The sequence below is a fragment of the Dunckerocampus dactyliophorus genome, chromosome 18 (genome assembly GCF_027744805.1).
Source record: "Dunckerocampus dactyliophorus isolate RoL2022-P2 chromosome 18, RoL_Ddac_1.1, whole genome shotgun sequence".
NCBI lineage: Eukaryota > Metazoa > Chordata > Actinopteri > Syngnathiformes > Syngnathidae > Dunckerocampus > Dunckerocampus dactyliophorus.
The window spans coordinates 2,570,785-2,589,904 of NC_072836.1; the positions used below are offsets into that span (position 1 = coordinate 2,570,785).

The window sequence follows — 19,120 nt, forward strand, 5'->3', positions numbered from 1 at the left end:
CAATCGCTCCTCCACATTTTCCCAACTTTCATAAAAGATCAGAATAATCATTTCGTAGAAGCAATAGACACACTTTTGAAAGAAGTTAGTCCACAGATTCAAAATAAAGACGTCATTTCATGAATGCGATCGCTCCTCCACATGCGATACAGAGCGTCCACTGTCATTTGGGGGTGGGGCACAAACACATGCTATGTAATTGACTCCAGTGTGATTGCTCCTCTATAGATGCAGGGTGCACATGTTTTGGGTGCGTGCGTGCGTGCGTGTGTGTGTGTGTGTGTGTGTGTGTGTGTGTGTGTGTGTGGGTTGTGGTTAATAATCGAGGCTCCAATATCAAATGTGCGCACATGACTGGATAACAATCGCTCCTCCACAGTTTCACATTTCACAAACATTCAGAATAGAAAGCAATAGAAAGACTTTAAATTAGTCCACTAATTGAAAATAAAGATTTCATGAATGCAATTGCTCCTCCACACGCAATACAGAGCATCCACTGTATTGCTCCTCTATAGCTGCAGGGTGCATATACTTGTAGTATGCGTTGCGGGGGTGTAATAAACCAGGCACCAATACAAGAATGTGCACACATGACTGGATTGCGATTGCTTCTCCACAGTAACATTTCACAAACATTCATAATGGAACAGAAAGAAAGCAACAGAAGGACTAGAATAATAATAAATAAGTAATAAATAATCCGCAGTCAGTTTTTTAATGGATGCGATTGCTCCTCCACATGTGATGCAGTGCTCCCATGCTAGTTGTACATGTGAGCATGCAGACACTCGCATGCTGTCATGTCAAGAAGGTAAGATGGCTGAGTTTGAATGCTGAGACGTCTTCTATACGATACAAAGTCTTCCAAAGTAGTTGTTGTGCAAACAAGCGAAGATTCCTCGTAGTTTACGCTTTGAATGCTGCTGAGAAATGACAAAATATTCTCTTTTGTTTTTTTTACGGGCGGATCAGCGCGGTGTCATAGTTAATGGGTGCAGGGGGGGTCCCTGCGGTTCTCCTTGGTTGCATCGGGGGTGTCCAGCATGCCAGATGCATGCGTGCAGCGCACTGTGGAGTGCGAGGAAGCGTTGCAGAGAGAAATGACTTGCATGCAGCGTGCGATGCCAGGATGTAATGCGTGCTCTCCGGGGAGCGGCGTTCTCTTCCCGCCGCCGCCGATACGACGCTACGCACCTCCGAGGAACACTTTGGTCTCGCTTTTTTATTTTTTATTTTTGTCTTAAATGGTGCATTTTCAAGATTCCCGAGCACCTTGAAGGAGACGCGGTAATGCAGACAGATGCGCGCTTGCATCATTGGGCGAGCCAAACGTCAGGATGAAAGTTACTTTGCAAAACAAACTCATTCTTTATTCATGATGATCAAATATTCATGGGATTGCTTGGGTGGTTTGATAGTTTTATAGCTGATTAACGACATGTAATTAGAGTTTTTATTTAGAGAAAAAAAAGAGAAAAGCCTCCCAACAGAAAATAAATGTCGCGGCCGGGCTGATGGATGGCGAGCGTTTCTCCGACTGCGGAGCAAATCTCCATCAGGACGGCCTCCTCTTCCTCATCAGTGAGCTCACAGTATTTGACAGCGCGCGCACTGGTGTGCTTTTTAATTAAAAGAAAACTCAATAACCTTATCAGGACTTGCCATTTTAGCTTGAGACGTATCGATCGGCCGCTCACTTATGCAGATGCCATGCTTTCACCTCCTCTCGGACCCCAAAAGATCTCATTTCACCAAATCTATGTCATATATTATTCAGCTTATGTTGAGTCCACATTCACATGCTAGCTGGAGCTTTGGGGAGGAAGGAGACCATGACCAGCCTCGTCTTCATTTTCCTCCTCGCTCTGTAAAAAGGTGTTGCCGGCGGTCTTTGCAATTTGGAAAAAAAAAGTCCATTAAGTTCATTAATTTAATAATGGGCCGCAATAATGAATGAAAGCTATTGCTCAATTAGAGGAGAAGCAGCGGTGGCATCCAGCATGCCAGCGTAATGAGATTAGAATGGAAGTGATGCGGCGCAGGTAGTGAATTAAAGCGTTACCAGAGAAGCTATTAGGAATGAAATTGTAATCCTGCGACACTTGTCACCGCTCAAATGGCTTCAGTCTCAGCGCCGCCCCTCCTCTCCTCTTCCCGCGTTTGTTTGGATCACGCCGCCGCCGCCGCCGCCTCCCGATGCTCGCATCCTCGGGTGTTCTGTCGTGGTCCAAAAGGGTCGGGAGAAATGAGGGTGCCTGTTTCAGTCACTGCGTTTCCATGCACGGTTTTCCCGTACTCATCAAAAAACGATAAGCTTTCATCAGATTGCCAGTTCCAAATCAAGGCCGTGCTGGTTTATAAAAAGAAAAAGAAAAAAAGATTGGGACCACCTGTGTCACCCCAATATTTACTGGTTATTGCGCATGCTCACTGCTCAGATGGCAAAGGATTATGGGATTTGTTTTGTCAAGGCCCGGGTCATATGCAAGTTTTTATTTCTCAATTCTACCATTAACTCATTCAGTACCAAAGACGTAGTTACACGTCTTCATGAACCTCGTCTTGAAGGAAATATCAACCTTAAACGCATGATTGTGTGCACAGAAGCCTAGTGAACAAGCAAGGAAGGAAGGAGGTGGCGACTTGCGTCATTCTGCTGCTCGTCATCAGGACGTTCCTGCCATTTTTGCAGTCATGATGGCTCCTTCTTTAACGGGAGGCTTGAAATATAGCAGCATGTTATTAAAAGCCCCAAAAGATGAGTTCATAATTGAACTTTTCATCGAGCGCGGGCGCAGTGACACGGCGTGCAAATTCCCGCCATCAGCAGTTTGCGCGTCCTCGACAAGGCGAGCATGTCAGAGTGTTATTAGCAGCGGGCTTAATGTTCTATGTAGGATGCAGGATGGGCCGCATACGACGCCGTGAGCCCAAAGTGGGATGGAAATAAGCAAGCGGGCGATTAGGAGGGCCGGCGTGCCCTTGGCGGAAGCGAGCGTCTCACAGCTTGTTTGAGAAACGGCAAACATGACGCAGGTTGTTATTCCTCGTCTAAGATGGAAATATTGCCTTTTAGATCTTTGCTGTGCTCTCCATAAAGTGTGGGCATGAATCGGCAATGAGTTGAACGCCTTGTTTGGAAGACAAAGTAACGCCGTGAAAGACGTCCTCCTGCGAGTCACACGAGGACGCCGAGGGGACGCCGGGAGACGCCGGCGGCGAGCGTCCCGCCAAAGTAGACAACAATAAAGGGAACGCACACAATCTATACTGTGAGCGCGTGCACGTGCTTAATTAATATTTAAGCCACCTTCAGCGTGTCCGGCAAAGTAAAATGGATTGTGTTCTCATGGATCCTTTAATCCGCTGAATTAGCGCTTTAATAACTGGAAGCCATTTGGAGATTAGCAAGATCAAACTTGCAACACTCGCTTGTGTACACAAAGACTTCAGTGTGTTTCTTCTCAGTACCGAGTGTGCCGGGTGACTCACACTATCATGTCAACAACAGCGTTACACTTTTTGTTAGCGCTCACGAGATGTTGAGGAAAACTTGCAAAGTGTTTAACATCCTAAACTCGAAGAGTCAAACCTCGCTTTTCCAACGCCGCAGTTTTTCTATGATTGGTTTTCTGGGCAAAGTGTGTGAAACGCTGTGAAACGAGTGTGTTGGCCCCCCCGCACTGTGTCTGTATTCAGGGCTGCAGCTGACCATTAGCTTTTTAGTGGATTCATCCGAAGCTTGTGGGGATTCCTTGAGGTTAGGTTAGACCCCACAGCAGGGGTGCCCACGCTTGTCCCACCAAGGGCCGCATATTGAAAAGTCATGTTTTTTTTAAGTATTTCTGCAATGTGCCACTGGCCAATAAAAAACGAGCCACTGGCAGTTGTTTGCCTAAAGCAGGGGTCACCAACGTTGACCTTGTGAGAGCTACTTTTACAAAATGAAAATGGCCAAGAGCTACTCATTTTTGTAACATTTATTTTCAGAGCTTATTTTAAAGCCAAACAAAGCGAATATGCTTGTTTTACCAGAACATGAACAAAATGCTGGTGTCCACAACTCACATGTTGTGTTTCACAATGCATTTCTTTCTACTGTTCTTTCATTATTAACTGGAAACCTGAATGAAAAGCAGGCTTGCGGGCACCTCATGTGGTCGTGGGGGCTACCTGGTGCCCGCGGGCACCACATTGGTGACCCCTGGCCTAAAGCCTATTATTAGTTTTATCAACTTCGCTCTTTTTTCCCCCATTTTTGCTGTTTTTTTAATTATTATTTTCCAAATATTTTAACATTCTTCTCAAATAATTTTCTTCTCGTAATATTATGACTTTATTCCCATAATATTGTAATAATATTTTGCCAAGTTAATTTTCCAAAAATTACAACTTTGCTTCGTTTCCACTTTTAAAAAAGGTTTTTGTCCTAATATTTCAAGTCGATGCTACTTTATTTGTCCTCAAAACGAAACTAAATTGAGTTTATTCTCATAAAATTGCAACTTTTTTTCTCTTAATATTTTGACTTTATTCTCTTAAAATGACAGGTTTTTTTCATTTCTGCTGTTTTTTTGTTGTGTTCTTTTCCAACTATTTCAACTTTCTGGTGATGATAACTTTATTTCTCATAATATTTGGACTTTATTGTGTCAACATTCTAACTTTTTCAGTAACGTAATTTTCCAAAAATTACAACTTTAGTTGTTTGGTTTGTTTTGACTTTTTTAAATATTTCAACTTTGTGCTCCTAAAATATTTTTTTTCCCAAAATATTACATATGATTTATTTTCGTAAATGTATGACTTTTTCTCATTAGATGACAACTTTTTTCTCCTGATATTTGGACTTTATTCTTGGAAAATGACTCCTGATTTTTACATTTTTGCTGTTTTCTTTGTTTTCTTGTGCGGGCCACGGCGTGGACACCCCTGATCTCCAGTATTCTAATAATAATCCTAATGGAGGTCTACATATGCTGGTGATAAGAGGGAAGCCTTTCAGGACTTGCTTGTCAGTTGAATATGGCGGCGCGTCCTGATGAGCATGAGTGGCATGATGGAAGCTTTCAACGTGTCAAAGTGTCTCATGGTGCTTCTCTCTCATCAAAGCTGAAAGGAAACTTTCCTTCTTTGAGGCAAAGTTTGCGTCCGCCAGGAGGACGAGCCTCGAGGACGAGCCTCGGGGTCGCCCCCTCGACGTACGAGTGTTTGTTGTTGCGTCGGCTCCTCTCGTCCGGTCTGGCTGACGGTGGGCGAGCGGCGCGGTTTGGTGGTGCTCTGCTCTGCTCGCCACACGCGCTAAATAATTCACACGCTGCTTGGGAATTCTCCTGCTGCCGCCATTAGACATTCTCTCACTCTCGCTTTCTTCTTCTTCTTTGCTGGCGTGTTTTTCACATTCTGACTTCACCATCATCACCTCAACGCCAGCAGAGGAGAGAGACAGGAAGTCAAAGCCCGGCAGCGTTGGTAATTGAATTAGTAACAGAATTACTCCTTGGTAAATTACGGGGTACACGGGGTTAGGTCATCAAATCTCACCTTCTTGCATTCTCACATAGCATCAGCATTTGGGACCAAATACAATACCGGTCAAAAGTTTTCGAACACTCCAGTTTCTCTGCAGGAAGAAGCTACATTTTTAAGTGTTACGGTGGTCTGTCTCTCTTCCGCTGTTAATTCCCTTTTTCGTTTTTGTAGCAGCAAATGACGTTCTCCGGTGCAATGCTGTTTAACTGATGTTCACGGGGGTGTAGTACCACACTGTGTTCCCAACAGTGTTGTAATGCAGACAGAGGAGGTAGTAAGCACTCCAGAACGTGGAACGCCGCTAGGAATTAGCTGCACCAACTGCCAAGGCTTGATCAGCCTCCATTTCTGCAGAACAGCTTTAAATTGTTGACCCATTTTGCGGCCTTTTTGGATAATGAAATGCACATTATTTTCCAGTTTTGGGTAACCTTACCTTTTTTTAAAAAAAAAAAAAAAACAAACGACCTCTGGCACTTCACCACTTCCCTTTTGCACCATTTCAAGCTACTCATTGGACCTGAACGACTTGAATTTCAATGACTGACTGGAAAAATTGGTCAAAACGTTTGACCAGTAGTGTATGAGGTAAAAGAAAAATGGTAAAAATACAGCATAGTGGGGTCTGTGCAGCGCGGGACACAAAAACTTGCATTTCTAACTGTATATTATTTATATGCATAATTATATATTTCCAAAATGGATATCCATTGGCGTAAAATTTCATGTAGATTTGAAATGATTTGATAAAATTATTATTATTTTTAGTCATGGCGCCTGAACATTTCCCAAGGGCAGGCAGTGGTTGGGATCCCCTGCCTTGCAGCATGCTTGGGGATACGATGTGAAAATACTGTAAGAATGACACTTTTGTACAAATGCTGTCTTTATTTTATAGTGTAAGATTCATGGCAACATCAGCAAATAGTACAGTAGAATCGTATCGCTTGTACAGTAGAAGCGTATCACTTGTACAGTAGAATCGTATCGCTTGTACAGTAGAATCGTATCACTTGTACAGTAGAATCGTATCGCTTGTACAGTAGAAGCGTATCGCTTGTACAGTAGAATCGTATCGCTTGTACAGTAGAAGCGTATCACTTGTACAGTAGAATCGTATCGCTTGTACAGTAGAAGCGTATCACTTGTACAGTAGAATCGTATCGCTTGTACAGTAGAAGCGTATCGCTTGTACAGTAGAAGCGTATCACTTGTACAGTAGAATCGTATCGCTTGTACAGTAGAAGCGTATCGCTTGTACAGTGTAGCGTATCGCTTGTACAGTAGAAGCGTATCGCTTGTACAGTAGAAGCGTATCGCTTGTACAGTAGAATCGTATCGTTTGTACAGTGTAGCGTATCGTTCCGTTTTTCAAATCATGGTATCCCGTGTATCCAGACGCGTAGGGAATTGTCTGCCACAAAGAGATTTCCACCCGTAGTTGTGACGTTATGACTGGAAGACAACAACGACGTGATTCCCAACACCGCATCTCAGATGAGACTCAGACTCGCATGATCCGAGGCATAAAAGTTTGTTTACATGCGACATTCCAACATGCAGATTCAGTTTTTAAGGGAGACGCCTCTGACAGCCTCATGAACATTCATGAGCGCCACGATCAATACTGACACTTTAATCCATCTACACGGACAGCTCGCACACCCGCATCTGCGCCCGCCGCCATCGCCGTCAGGGTCAGTGGAGGTCAGTCGCCGGGGGGGGCTAAGACTGCATGGTGAACACACCCCCTCCCCACCTGAGGTGTTGACGGACACCGACGCTCGAGTCTGGACTTTGCGAGGGCCGCTGCTGCCATGGCGACGTGGAAGTCGTGGAGTTGCTGAGCGACTCAAATGCGGAAAAGACACTAAATTTACTTTTGCGTTTAGTCGGGTCGTGTCGAACGTGTTCAGTGTCACGTTTGTCTCCAGTCAGCTTCCGCGGCGCTCATTGTCTGCCATTTGGAAGCCGCTGGTCTCTGCGTGGAGACGACTTCACTGTGATCGCATTCATCGCAAACAAAGACGACGCAATCTGGCCTCTTCGTGCGTTTTCAATGACGCCATCGAGTGGGGAGAGCCAGCAGGATTTGATTTCTAACAGGAGGCATGTTTTCATGTTGGCGACGATCAATGGCAGCTAATCGACTGACAAAACGTACTCAGTAGACTCGAACAGACTCGAACGGACTCGAATAGACTCGAACGGACTGGAATGGACTGGAATGGACTGGAATAGACTGGAATGGACTGGAATGGACTGGAATAGACTGGAATGGACTGGAATGGACTGGAATAGACTGGAATGGACTGGAATAGACTGGAATAGACTGGAATAGACTGGAATGGACTGGAATAGACTGGAATAGACTGGAATGGGCTTCATTGTGGTTAATTGTGGAAATGTGATGAACAGCAGCCCAGAAACTTTCAATTTGACCGAGAAGTCAAAGAAAATATGATCCAAAAGTCCAACAGGAACCTGGAATGCCGAGAAAAACGTTCCTTGTTTACTTCCCAGACGACGCAGACAAACAAGCAGAAACACGGGAAAAAACAACAAAATCCACAAACACGGCGAAGCACAGAAGCACAACACAGAAACTCCATAAATGAAAATATGACTCTTCTGTCCAACGTCGTGGTAGAAAGCTTGCTTCTCTGACCCTCTCTGTCATTCTGTACGCAAACCCCCACTCTGCTTTGTATCAAGGCCTCGTCTTCGTGGTGCTGCTGTGACGTAGTCCCTATGATTACCGTAATGACCCGAATATCACCAGAAAGCTTCAGAAACCAACTGAATCATTTCTATAGTTCAAGACTTGCTGTAATTTAACAACGAGCATCACATGTCCAATTGCTGGCTCCAGCTTCCCTGTTAAAGGTTTAAGCCACTGGGGGGCTGGGGCACCCCCCCCCCCCCATATAAAGGTATGGGAAAGACTGTAAGAATAACATAACCTGTCAAAACGTGTATGATGACGTAAGCTTTTCCAATGATTTCATGAAAACCCCAAAGAAATGAAATGTTGCGTGGTTTGAGGTCAGGTGACCAGCGGGTGTTGGCCGTGACGGCGGCGACGGCCAATCCTGCGATATTGGCTCGGGAGCCGCCTGAGGTCAGAGCGACTTTAACCTTAGTCCGCCAAAATCACATCAAATCGTCCTGAAGTCCTCGTGGACCTTTTGTGTCAAATTTGTACCAAATGCTCTGAAGTCCACCCCCACCCCCACCCCCACCCCCACCCCAAACAACCCCCTCCAATGGCTGTCAATCACGTGGAGGAAAAACAAGAGCTGTAAAGCGCACACGGTGGCCCCCCTCCATATCATCCGTGCTGATGATCCAATATGGCTCATATTGGTACACCCCCCACCCCCCACCCCCCACCCCCCATCCCCCCCACTCCTTAATGCAATGCAGCTTTTGTTCACTCCTTCCAGTAAGCGCTTCTTTGACTGCGACTTGTCTCGCTGGTGGAACAAATTAAGGAAGTGGTAATGGGCTTGTGTCAAGTAGACGGAGGGGCAGGCTCCGAGTGGATCCCCACCCCACCCCCACCCCCCACAACCACACACACACACCCACCCCTCACCTGTCTCCGTGAAAGGTGATGGCGCTCGCCGGGGTTCGCCTTTAATGAGCAAGTCAACAGATGAGCCTTCACACAACATTTACAGCGAGGAGACGCATGAGGCCCGGAGCGTCACAGGAAGTAAGGCGGCCACGTTAGCGTGACGGATGAGCGCGGACACGCGTGGCCGAGAGCGTTTGCCTTCATGACGCCTCGGTGTGTCTACGCGGAGCTCTGCAACCTTCCCTCCCCGCACCGTGCGCCGCCATTAAAAGCAGACATCCTGTGAAATATTGAGCGCATCATTTTACATTCATGACTCCACTCGCTGATATTACGCTCACATTTCTTCCAACACCTTTGGGACCAAATCTCTCAAACCCGCCGTGGTTCCGGGGGCAGATGTCCATGGAAAATGTATACCAGTGTATCAGAGCGGGAGTCAGCCCTCCCCGCCCCCCCCCCAGCTACGTTTTGATGGCGGTGGAATGGAATGTTAGCGCTCGAGGTGGTGGTTATGTGCCGGGGGGGGTGTGGTCAGAGGGCAGGGCCGTCGCATAGCTAACGCTAGCAGACGCTGCAAGCCAAACACGTACGAACATTACATTGAGAGCGTCTGGTAAAGAAGCAGGGGGCGGGGCTTTAAGTGGACTATTTAGTTGATCTAAAGCGCACGATGCATGGCTGGCGAGGCAGAAGAATGTTAGCGTCTTAAGTAATCATACGTCTTTCGTAAGGTCAGATTGAAACACTTTTAATACTCGTCTCTATAGTTTTCTTGCAACGTAACAGCTGTGGCGGCGCGTCCACTTATCTGCACCGTTGATGACTTTCACTTTGAAAGGAAGACAGATGGAGATGCAGGCTTCTTGTTGGCCACCACAACGTGTCCATTGTACTCTACGTACACTCTACTATTATTATTATTAACATACCTTTTCCTTTCAAAAATGATCAACTAAATTATAAGATATCTTTGAAAATAGCTTCTAACAGCAAAGAAACCTTTTTTTTTTAAATTTTTTTCCTTCTTTTTCCTTGAGTTGAGTGTATTTTAGTTTAGTTAGTTACAGTTTTTAACTATTTAGGTGATCCAGAGCACACAATGCAGAAGAATGTTGTTAGCATCTTCCATACCACAGGTGTCAAAATAAATGTTATTTTATTATTGTAAGTCTATAAGGAAAACGTTTGTATGTACAAGTATTATCATTTTACTCTTATTAGTATTCATAATTGTATTTATTTTCAAAAATGTAGAAATAGATTAATATTATAAATAAAAAACATAAATATAAAATATGTATTAAATATATCAAATACAATGAAATAGACAATCTTTCTTGCTAAATGTACAATTTTGACAGGAAACGGTTGTACTGCGTGAAGTTGGATCTTCTAGCTTGTTGTTGTCCAAACCCATTTAAACAGAGTGACACCGTCGTTCATACTCACGCTTGCCTCTGACGCCTTGACTTCTTTCACTGTAACTTTCTTGGTACAAACAAAATGAAGATGCTCGTAATGAAATATCATGAGGTGATGATGCATTTATGATATCATGCACGTATGCTTTCCCAGTTCCAGGCGGCCCTCGGAGGGTAACCGTAACTGCGTTGCGGCCCACGGTGAAAAGGAGTTTGACTCCCCTGTTTTATGCTGTATGTTCAGATTTAATATCAGCCTAAAAGCTTTTCTGGCACCTTAACAGCTGTAAATTCTGTCCTACTTATCTCTGGATTTACGTTTGAAGGAAAAACTACTTTTGTGCCTTGCAAAAATTGGAGCTGCAATTCATTTATAACCCACAAGGCATGCTGGGAAGCAAAAGCCCACGCTTTCCCAACAGGTTACCAAGCATGCTTTGCTGCTAGTAAATGAGTGTAAAATAGTATTGTTTTGCATGCATATCGGAGTGTGAGCATTTATTTCGATCCCCACATAGTCCGTATGTTATTGGTGATATCTTTGGTTGCACCGTGAGCGAGGGAGGCGTTTGCCTTGGTGACCTGTTGTTGGTTTTAGTGTGAATAAGCGTGAAAAAGTCAAGCAAATTGCAAACTGTTATTTAGAGTCGCGCCACAGACGCAACCCACACCTGATTAGAGTCACTAATGAACATCTATGAAAGTATGCCTTTCAGCATCTACACAATGATATGTTTATTATATCTACTCTGAATTATTATCACAGTACATTTAGCCAATAGCTAAGGAACAATCTTGCAATTCAAAAAAAACTAAAAACGTTTTTTCTTTACAACCTAAAGAACTTTTATTAATTTTCATTTTGATATGACGGTGACAACATGCTTTATTTTTTCCTGTGTCGACGCAAGCCGAGACATGTTTTGATATGAGGGTTCATTTGTGTCTTTACTTTACACACCCGGTTTATGGGCGCTTGAATTTTGGGAACTGATTTTTTTTTATGCTGAAAATGTGATTGAATAAACATTTGTAAGCCCAATGCACGTGTTTCCAAATTCAATGTTTTAAAATATGGAGTTTCAAAGTTCCTTTTGCTAAAATATGTTTTTTTAAAATTCACTTTCTGTGCAAAAAAATGTCAAATAAATTTGATGTATGAAAATGTACATAGGACTAACGGGAAACGCAAACGGGATCAGTGGATTGTGTCTCAGAGCCAGCCAGTCGGATACTAAGTGCATAGTCACGTGACAGGCTTCTGACAAAAATTGGAAATGTCTGTTTGAGTTTTGAAACCAGCGGATTATTTGCACTTTGCTTTTTTTTCTATTATTTATTCATCATTTCAGGTTTTTTAATAAACTGACTTTTTGCTCATGAATTTTTGTTCAATGACATTTCCGGCATAATTTGATGGAAAATAAAAGTCAGATCACAAAATTGAAACACAAACAATTCTATCGCATACAATAAATATTGGATCTCAAAAATCTTTGGTAATAAAGAAATGAACTCATTCAATACCAAAGACGTAGTTATACGTTTTTAGAATCCTGAACGCTCGATCCCAACAACGTATTCACACATTTTTTTGCACGAGAGGCAAAAAGCGGTGATGACGCAACTCTCCACTAATGCATTTCACTTTCAGAGCAATTTTAGCTGCCTGAAAACGGCCAAAAGGTGGCAGAAGTGCATTTGCTAAGAGCTCGGTGGAGATCATGTAGATGGAAAAAAATCACACATGACAGGAAGGAGGAAGTGAGAGAAACGTCACAGAGCTTGTCTGTCGGTGGATCTGCCTTTAGCAGTGACGCGATCGCGAGACATAGCGGTGAGGTGACATGGGTGATGTAGGTGACGTAGACACAACGGCAGCCGAAGCAACAAGCTAGTGGTTAGCGTCGCTGAGCCATGTGGCGCGACATCGGGTTCAGAGTCGGGTGGCTCAGAACCCGACCCTGATTCTTCTGACGAGTGGCTGCCGTCCGGATGGGTCAGCAGCAGGGATTCATCCCACACAGCAGACCCCAAAGTGTCTGCCTGAGTTTGCTTCTCTGCAGAAAAAGCTGTTTTCTCTGTTTTTTGGTCCAAATCAGGTGTTTTTGCTGAAACTACCTGAAGTTCCACCACCAATAGCTAAAGACCCAAAAAGGCTAGAAACAAACTTTTTTTCTGATGAAAGAAGAGAGTCTAAAGTTTCTTTCGATAGTTTCAATGTTTATGTAGTCCGAAAACGCAATATTCTGTGGGTCTTGAAAGTTCAGCAAAAATGCCCAAAAACTCTGTCAGCATGGGGCGCTCTGCTCTGAACATGGCTGGCAGTCAATGAGTTAAAGAACGGAAAAAAGTCCAAACAAACTTTTTTTCTTCAGAAAGACGGGAGTCTGATGTTTCTTTTGGTAGGTTCCATGTTTTTTAGCCATGTGCCTTGAAAGATGGCCTAAAAGTGGTTGAAAAATGGCTGGGATTGAACGAGTTTACTTCACAGTTCAAAGCCCCAAACAGTTCAAGGGAATCTGGAATGGTGGGCGTCCTGGTGTTATCTGCCACTTCCTGGTGGACAAATCAGCAAAGGGAAGATTTTTGTGGCGAGCTTGTTTGCGGTGTTGGATACTTGCGGCTAAACGTTTCCATCCTGAGAGCCTCGTCCGTCCTCTCAGACTTTTTAACGGCGCTGCTCAGGATTCCCAGGACGCTTCTTTGTGTCCTCGCTTCCGCTCACTCATTCCCTGACAGCCGCTGGCCTCGCCAGCCGACAGGACGCCCGCGTCTGCCGCTATCGACGAACCATTCCTCACCTGCCGCCGCTAAATAGGAGAGGCCGCGGCGTGAACCCGCGACCCCTCTGGGAGGCCCGGCTGCATGGGAATGGCTCCCTGCCTCCCCAACTGCCTATTTGGAGTAATGGTCAAACGCGGGGCTGCTGGAAGGGAACATTACTGGCCAGGACCAATCTGCTCCCAAATGGAATATACTTTATGTCAGCGCACCCATCTCGGGAGAGGACTTTGCTCGCGGCGGCAGCCATCATGATTAAGGTTGATTTTTATTTTTTCCCCTTCTTCTTGCACAGAATGTCACCCAAATCTAAAATGCACAAGGCCGCCAGGATGGGAGGCTGATTGCTGCCAATAGATTTGAATTGTGGGGCAGTTTGGCCATAAAGAAGAACATGACATGTGCTCGTTAACCGGAACACTCTGTCAGGTGTCTTCACATTTTCACCTCCAGCGCGCCGAGCCGCCGCTCTCCGCTCCCGACCGCCGAAGAGAAAGGAGGAGAAGATTAGACATTAGAGAGCATTGTCTGGGTTTAAGAAGCAGGAACTGCGTGATTGCGCTTGTGCTGATGGAATGATGCTAACATGCTAAAAGACACACAATCCATCCCAGCATTGCTGACCTCTGATTTTGGGATAGAAATGGCATCTTTCAGTCAGATAACGACATGTGTGTCTGGTAAGTGAAGGAGTGCAAACGTGTGCCGTTATCAGGATTCAACACATACGGCACTTTTGGGGGGAATCATCCGCAACCCTTATGTGAGACATCAACACACGTCTTTCTTTTTTCTTTGCGTTCTAAAGATATAAAACGAACTAAACGCAGGCAGTGAAGAATGCATGTAATGGGACACACCTATTCCGCCTGTAAAGCCTTCTGGAAAAAACCTTCAAGCACCAACAACGCTCCATTTACATACCATGACCTGCATGTTAACCAAGCTACAGCGACATTGTTATTATTATTATTAACTTTGTTACGCCCAAGAACTACGTGATTGGCGTAGTGACACCTCGCCACACCACACCGGCTAGCTACTAGCCGACTAGCGACTAGCTTCACCACACACTCGCTCACAATGCCTCAGGACACTCGTGAAAGGTAACGCTACATACTGGAGCTGTGTTTTGGATTTTACGCTACGTGTAGCGTTCCTTTCTGTGTTGCTATGTGAAATCAATGCACCCAAGAAGGATGTTCCGCTAATGCTTAAAATGAGCAAAACACTAAGTATTACATGCTATCATGAATGTACCTGTTACTACATGATCACAGCATGGATAGAAAACCAGAAACCCTTGTTGGAAATGTTTGGAGGTGTTTTAATAGCTGGCTTTCTAGGCGGAATAGGTGTGTCCCGTTACATGCATGAATTAGCTGTCTCTATTTAACTGTTTTTATATCTTTAGAACGAAAAGACAAGACAAAGACGTGTGTTCATGTCTCACATAAGGATTGTGGATGATGGGCAAAATTCCCAAAAAAGTGCACTTTCCCTTTAAAGCCAGCGTTGGGCTTCATTTTGAAAAAAAAACACTTTAATCATTTTTTCAATAGAATCTTTGGAAAAAGTCATAGTTTTTTGTTAAAAATTGTTATTGGCTGAAGAGCTGCGTTACATTTTATAAAGTAATTTGATATAGTTACTTTTCCAAAAAAGTAACTGAAATAGTAATGTAACTGATTCCTCATGTAAGTGGCGACCAGGGAAAGTCATCGTAGCGCTACTTTGATGAAAAACCTTTCAAATATGCGCCGTGTGCAAGTTGGCATCATGGAAGCACCCGCTTGCGTTTTGTGTTGATGTTGATGACGCCCGTAAATGCACCTTGCATGTGATTGGTGGAGAATGAGGAGGTGTTGTGTGGGTGTGGAGATGACGTGTTGGAACTCAAGCGCTGCCGTTGGCGTGTTAAGGTCAGAATAGTTGACAAAGAGCCTTTTGACCTTGTCGTGACCCTCCGATAACGGGACACGTTGGACTGTAACGGCGTGGTAGCGTTAGAAATAGTAATTAATAAGATAACCCGTCGCTGCAAAACAATAACGCCATGTCTGCTGGGCAATATCATCCACTCGTCTTCGTGCGTTTGCATGTTTCAGAGGGAAGGTCAGGTGTTCCCAAACAGGAGACTTTAACCACGAAGGAGGCTTTTCAAGCTCTGGCTTCTGTGAGGCTCCGCCCACCCTCATCCAGCCAACGTGAGCGGCGCTCGCTCGCTGCGGCGTTGATGCATGAGTCCCAGGCTCCGCCCCCTCCCAAGGAAGCTTTGAAAATGTCCTAACATGTTGCCTAGGGAGCAGCGTGAGCGATGGCTGCTGATCTTAGCAGCGGGTGCATTAGTTTGCCATAAAGGAGGCGCTGATTGTGGGACGGGGCGGCCCAAAACATATGAGGATGAATGACGCCACATAAAAGCCACGCTCTGTTTCCAAATCCATTAGAGAGCGAGAGAGAGGTGGGGGCCCAGCCAGCTCAAGTCTGGGCCCCCACAGCCAATTGAGGAATGCAGCACGGCCCCCGCCTGCGCCTCCTGGATCGCTCCTTGCAGCGCCTCCTTTTGGCGGCACCACAGATTTCACTTTATTCAAGTCGTGTTGACACTTTGTTCACTTTTGTGTTTCTTCCTCCATGAAAGTACTTCCCTTGTAGCCCCCCCCGACCCCCTCCCACCAATGCACAGTGAAGAAATGATGAAGGAGAGCTTTAATTATTCCTCCAGACTCGTCACCCACATGTCCGAGGGCTGGAGTACAGACCCCCCCCTTTGAAAAGGCGTAGTTATCTGTAAGAGATATGACACAACCTTTAATTAGCATCCTCCATGACACCCCAGGCTGAGATCTCATCAGTGGACCTTTAGTGAGAATACAACCTTCCCTTATAGACCAGGCCCCGGGGTGCCCCGCTTCTGCCGGGAGTGTTTGTGCTCCCCCCTTTCCCCGACATCTGGGCAGCCTGACAGCACCAAGGTACCCAATAATGAGCACGCTTGTGGGGGGGGTGGGACACTTCAATGCTGCCTCTCAACTGATCCAAGCACATCCAGCACGAGCGCCTTGTGGATCCTCGTAGAACCCAGATGAATGGGGGGGGTTACATTCCCTTGGACCGTAGGAAGTCTTCCTCAACTCCACTGATCACACAAAACCGTTGTGGGTCCAATTAGGAGTTCCGTGTTCATTCAACTCTTTCAAACACAACGTGGCTTTGATTAGGAAAAGCTTCCGATAAAAGAGCTGTGAACATAGAACATGCAATGCAGTCTATTCTTTTTTTTTATGCAGATTTAAACAAATTGTGTGTGTTGTTTGCCTAATGAAGCATTTTCAAGCACCGGTCACCGGTCACTAGGTGTCAGTAATGTTACTGGAGTGTTTGGTGAGACACACAAGCACACAAGATTATTTTCTGTTATTATGTCTGCTATATTGGGAAATAAGGGTGTAAAGGTAACTATAGGGGTGTTACTTCATATCCAGAGAGCTCTAATGTTAAAAACCGAATTTAAAAAAAGCACAAACAGGTTTTCTATGCTCTAACTACAAAAATTCAGTTAACACAGTTGGGTGTGGAACCAATGAGGGATTAGTGTATGTGTCCTGTCATTGGGTGATGAACCCCCCAGCCTGAAGCCAGCTGGGCTAGCCTCCATCTTACCTGTGACCCTAATGAGGACAAGCGGTATCGAAAATGGACGGCTGGACAGTAGTGAAAATCCTAGAAAGGCCTTGCTCTATGATGCCGTGAAAATAGTGTTGAAGTACAATTATCTTTGTAAAGTTACATTTGTTTATGTTGACTCTCAGACTGCGTACGTAAGGAAGTGACCTTAGCGGATATAGCCGCTTTGTTTTGTCATCATATCCTAATAACTCCATACAGCCATTCCCAAACGCTGAAAGGAGGAAAATGCAATTAAATGAAGTGCTAACTTCACATTACTACTAACTGCCGTAGCACAACACTGAACAAATTAAACAGCAATTTCTAAAGTTTGCGTCGGCTATTGTGCTGCGTTCAGCCGAGCTTTATTATTATTATTCCGACCAATTGAATCTTTAATTGTGTTGTAGTTTGCCAACGTCTCTTTGGACTTCTTCATGTAATCTTGTTTATATTTCAAATGAATTGCATCATATAGATCTTTTTGCACGCAACGCGCTAGTTAGAGCGCCATTGAACGCAAGGCCGTCGTGCTAGTTATTATACCAAAACAGTTGATGTAGCCCCCAAACGCATGCGATATTAGATCATATGCATGTAAAGCAGGGGAATCATCTTCTTATTGACCATCAGATCTCAGTTAGAAACCACTTTTTGGAAGCGAAAGGGCTCATTGAGTCACTTGAGGCAAATGAAGAGTGGTTCTTATGATAATCAGTGATTATTGATCTTTGATCACATGGTAAACAGTGCAGAGGCGCCAATCGTTCCCATTAGTCGCCGCTTGGAAGGCCTCTGATTACTGCTGACCAGGATGGACGAGCGTCTGGGAAGACTTCCTACGCTACTCCAGCGCCTGTGTCGCAAAGATGTCGCGCAAACACGCTCACGCTGTTCACATGTTCAGTTTGTGCCTTGATGGTTATTAGCGTTAAAGGGTTGCCACGGCGATGGAGCGATTGTACGAATCAAGGATAATAAGAACTACAATGACGACAATGAACATCACTTGTTTTGGTGAACTCTTTAGTGCGCGCGCGTGTGTGTGTGTGTGTGTGTGTGTGCGTGTGTGTGTGTGTGTGTGTGTGTGTGTGTGTGTGTGTGTGTGCGTGTGTGTGTGTGTGCGTGTGTGTGTGTGTGTGTGCGTGTGTGCGTGCGCGCGCGCGAGGGCTTTGATTTCACATGACAAAAAGAGAGAAGGCACCACAGAGAACATTCCGGCAGTGCTCTTTGAAGAGAGCGATCTCGCTGTGCTCGTTTGAATCATTAACTGCATGAAAGAGACGGGAAAAAGCGGGAAGGATGACGAGACGGGGGCGGGAAGATGGATCCCGCAGCCGATTGCGTTGACGCTCGCTGAGACTCGGTCAGGTTGAGACGACACTTTAGAGACACCTTATTGGCCTGCACGCTGACCCCTCCAAGACTCATGATGCTGTTCCAACCACTAGGGGGCAGCTGACACTGAACTTTCTCTTTGGATGTTCAGGTATTGTGTCTGGGAGAATGGTTAGTCTTGCTCATAAACACATTATAATGGGACTGTGTAAATGTAGCAGGTGGTTCCGCCTCCCTACAGTGGATTGCATCATAGCTCTGCTTCTTAGCACACCTCGTATGCACCTGCCCTGCCAGAGAAGAAGACGTAGCAGGAGGGATCAGTGTTGCCAACTAAGCCACTTTGTCGCTAGCTTTAGTGAATATTCAGATTCGTTCATTGGTTTTGTATGCCGCTTGTACTCGCTAGGGTACGCTGGAGCCTATCCCAGCTGACTTTGGACACCCTGGACTGGTCGCCATATAGACAAACAACCATTCACGCTCACATTCATGCCAATGGACAATTTAGAGTTGCCGACTAACCTAACATGCTTTTTTTTGGAGGATGCCGGAGGACCCGGGGAACACCCATGTGCGCACGTGGAGAACATGCACTCCACAACTCCACACGGAGAGTCGAACAGATCTGTTCAAGGTCTCAAGACTGTGTGGCCAACATGCTAACCACTAGGCCGCTTTACGGCTCCTCGAGATAGTTTTTTTTTTTTAAGTGAAAAAAATCTAGGATTGTTTTTCAGGTCTTATTGGACACCCTTGGAAACCCGCTGCCACAAATAGAATGCAG

General features: G+C 45.1%; 1 protein-coding gene across 13 annotated transcripts in view; it reads left to right on the forward strand.

Annotated features, from left to right (window-relative positions):
- Positions 1 to 19,120, forward strand: part of LOC129171697 (RNA binding protein fox-1 homolog 3-like) — a 328,221-nt gene that overhangs the window by 215,885 nt on the left and 93,216 nt on the right. The window lies entirely within an intron of this gene.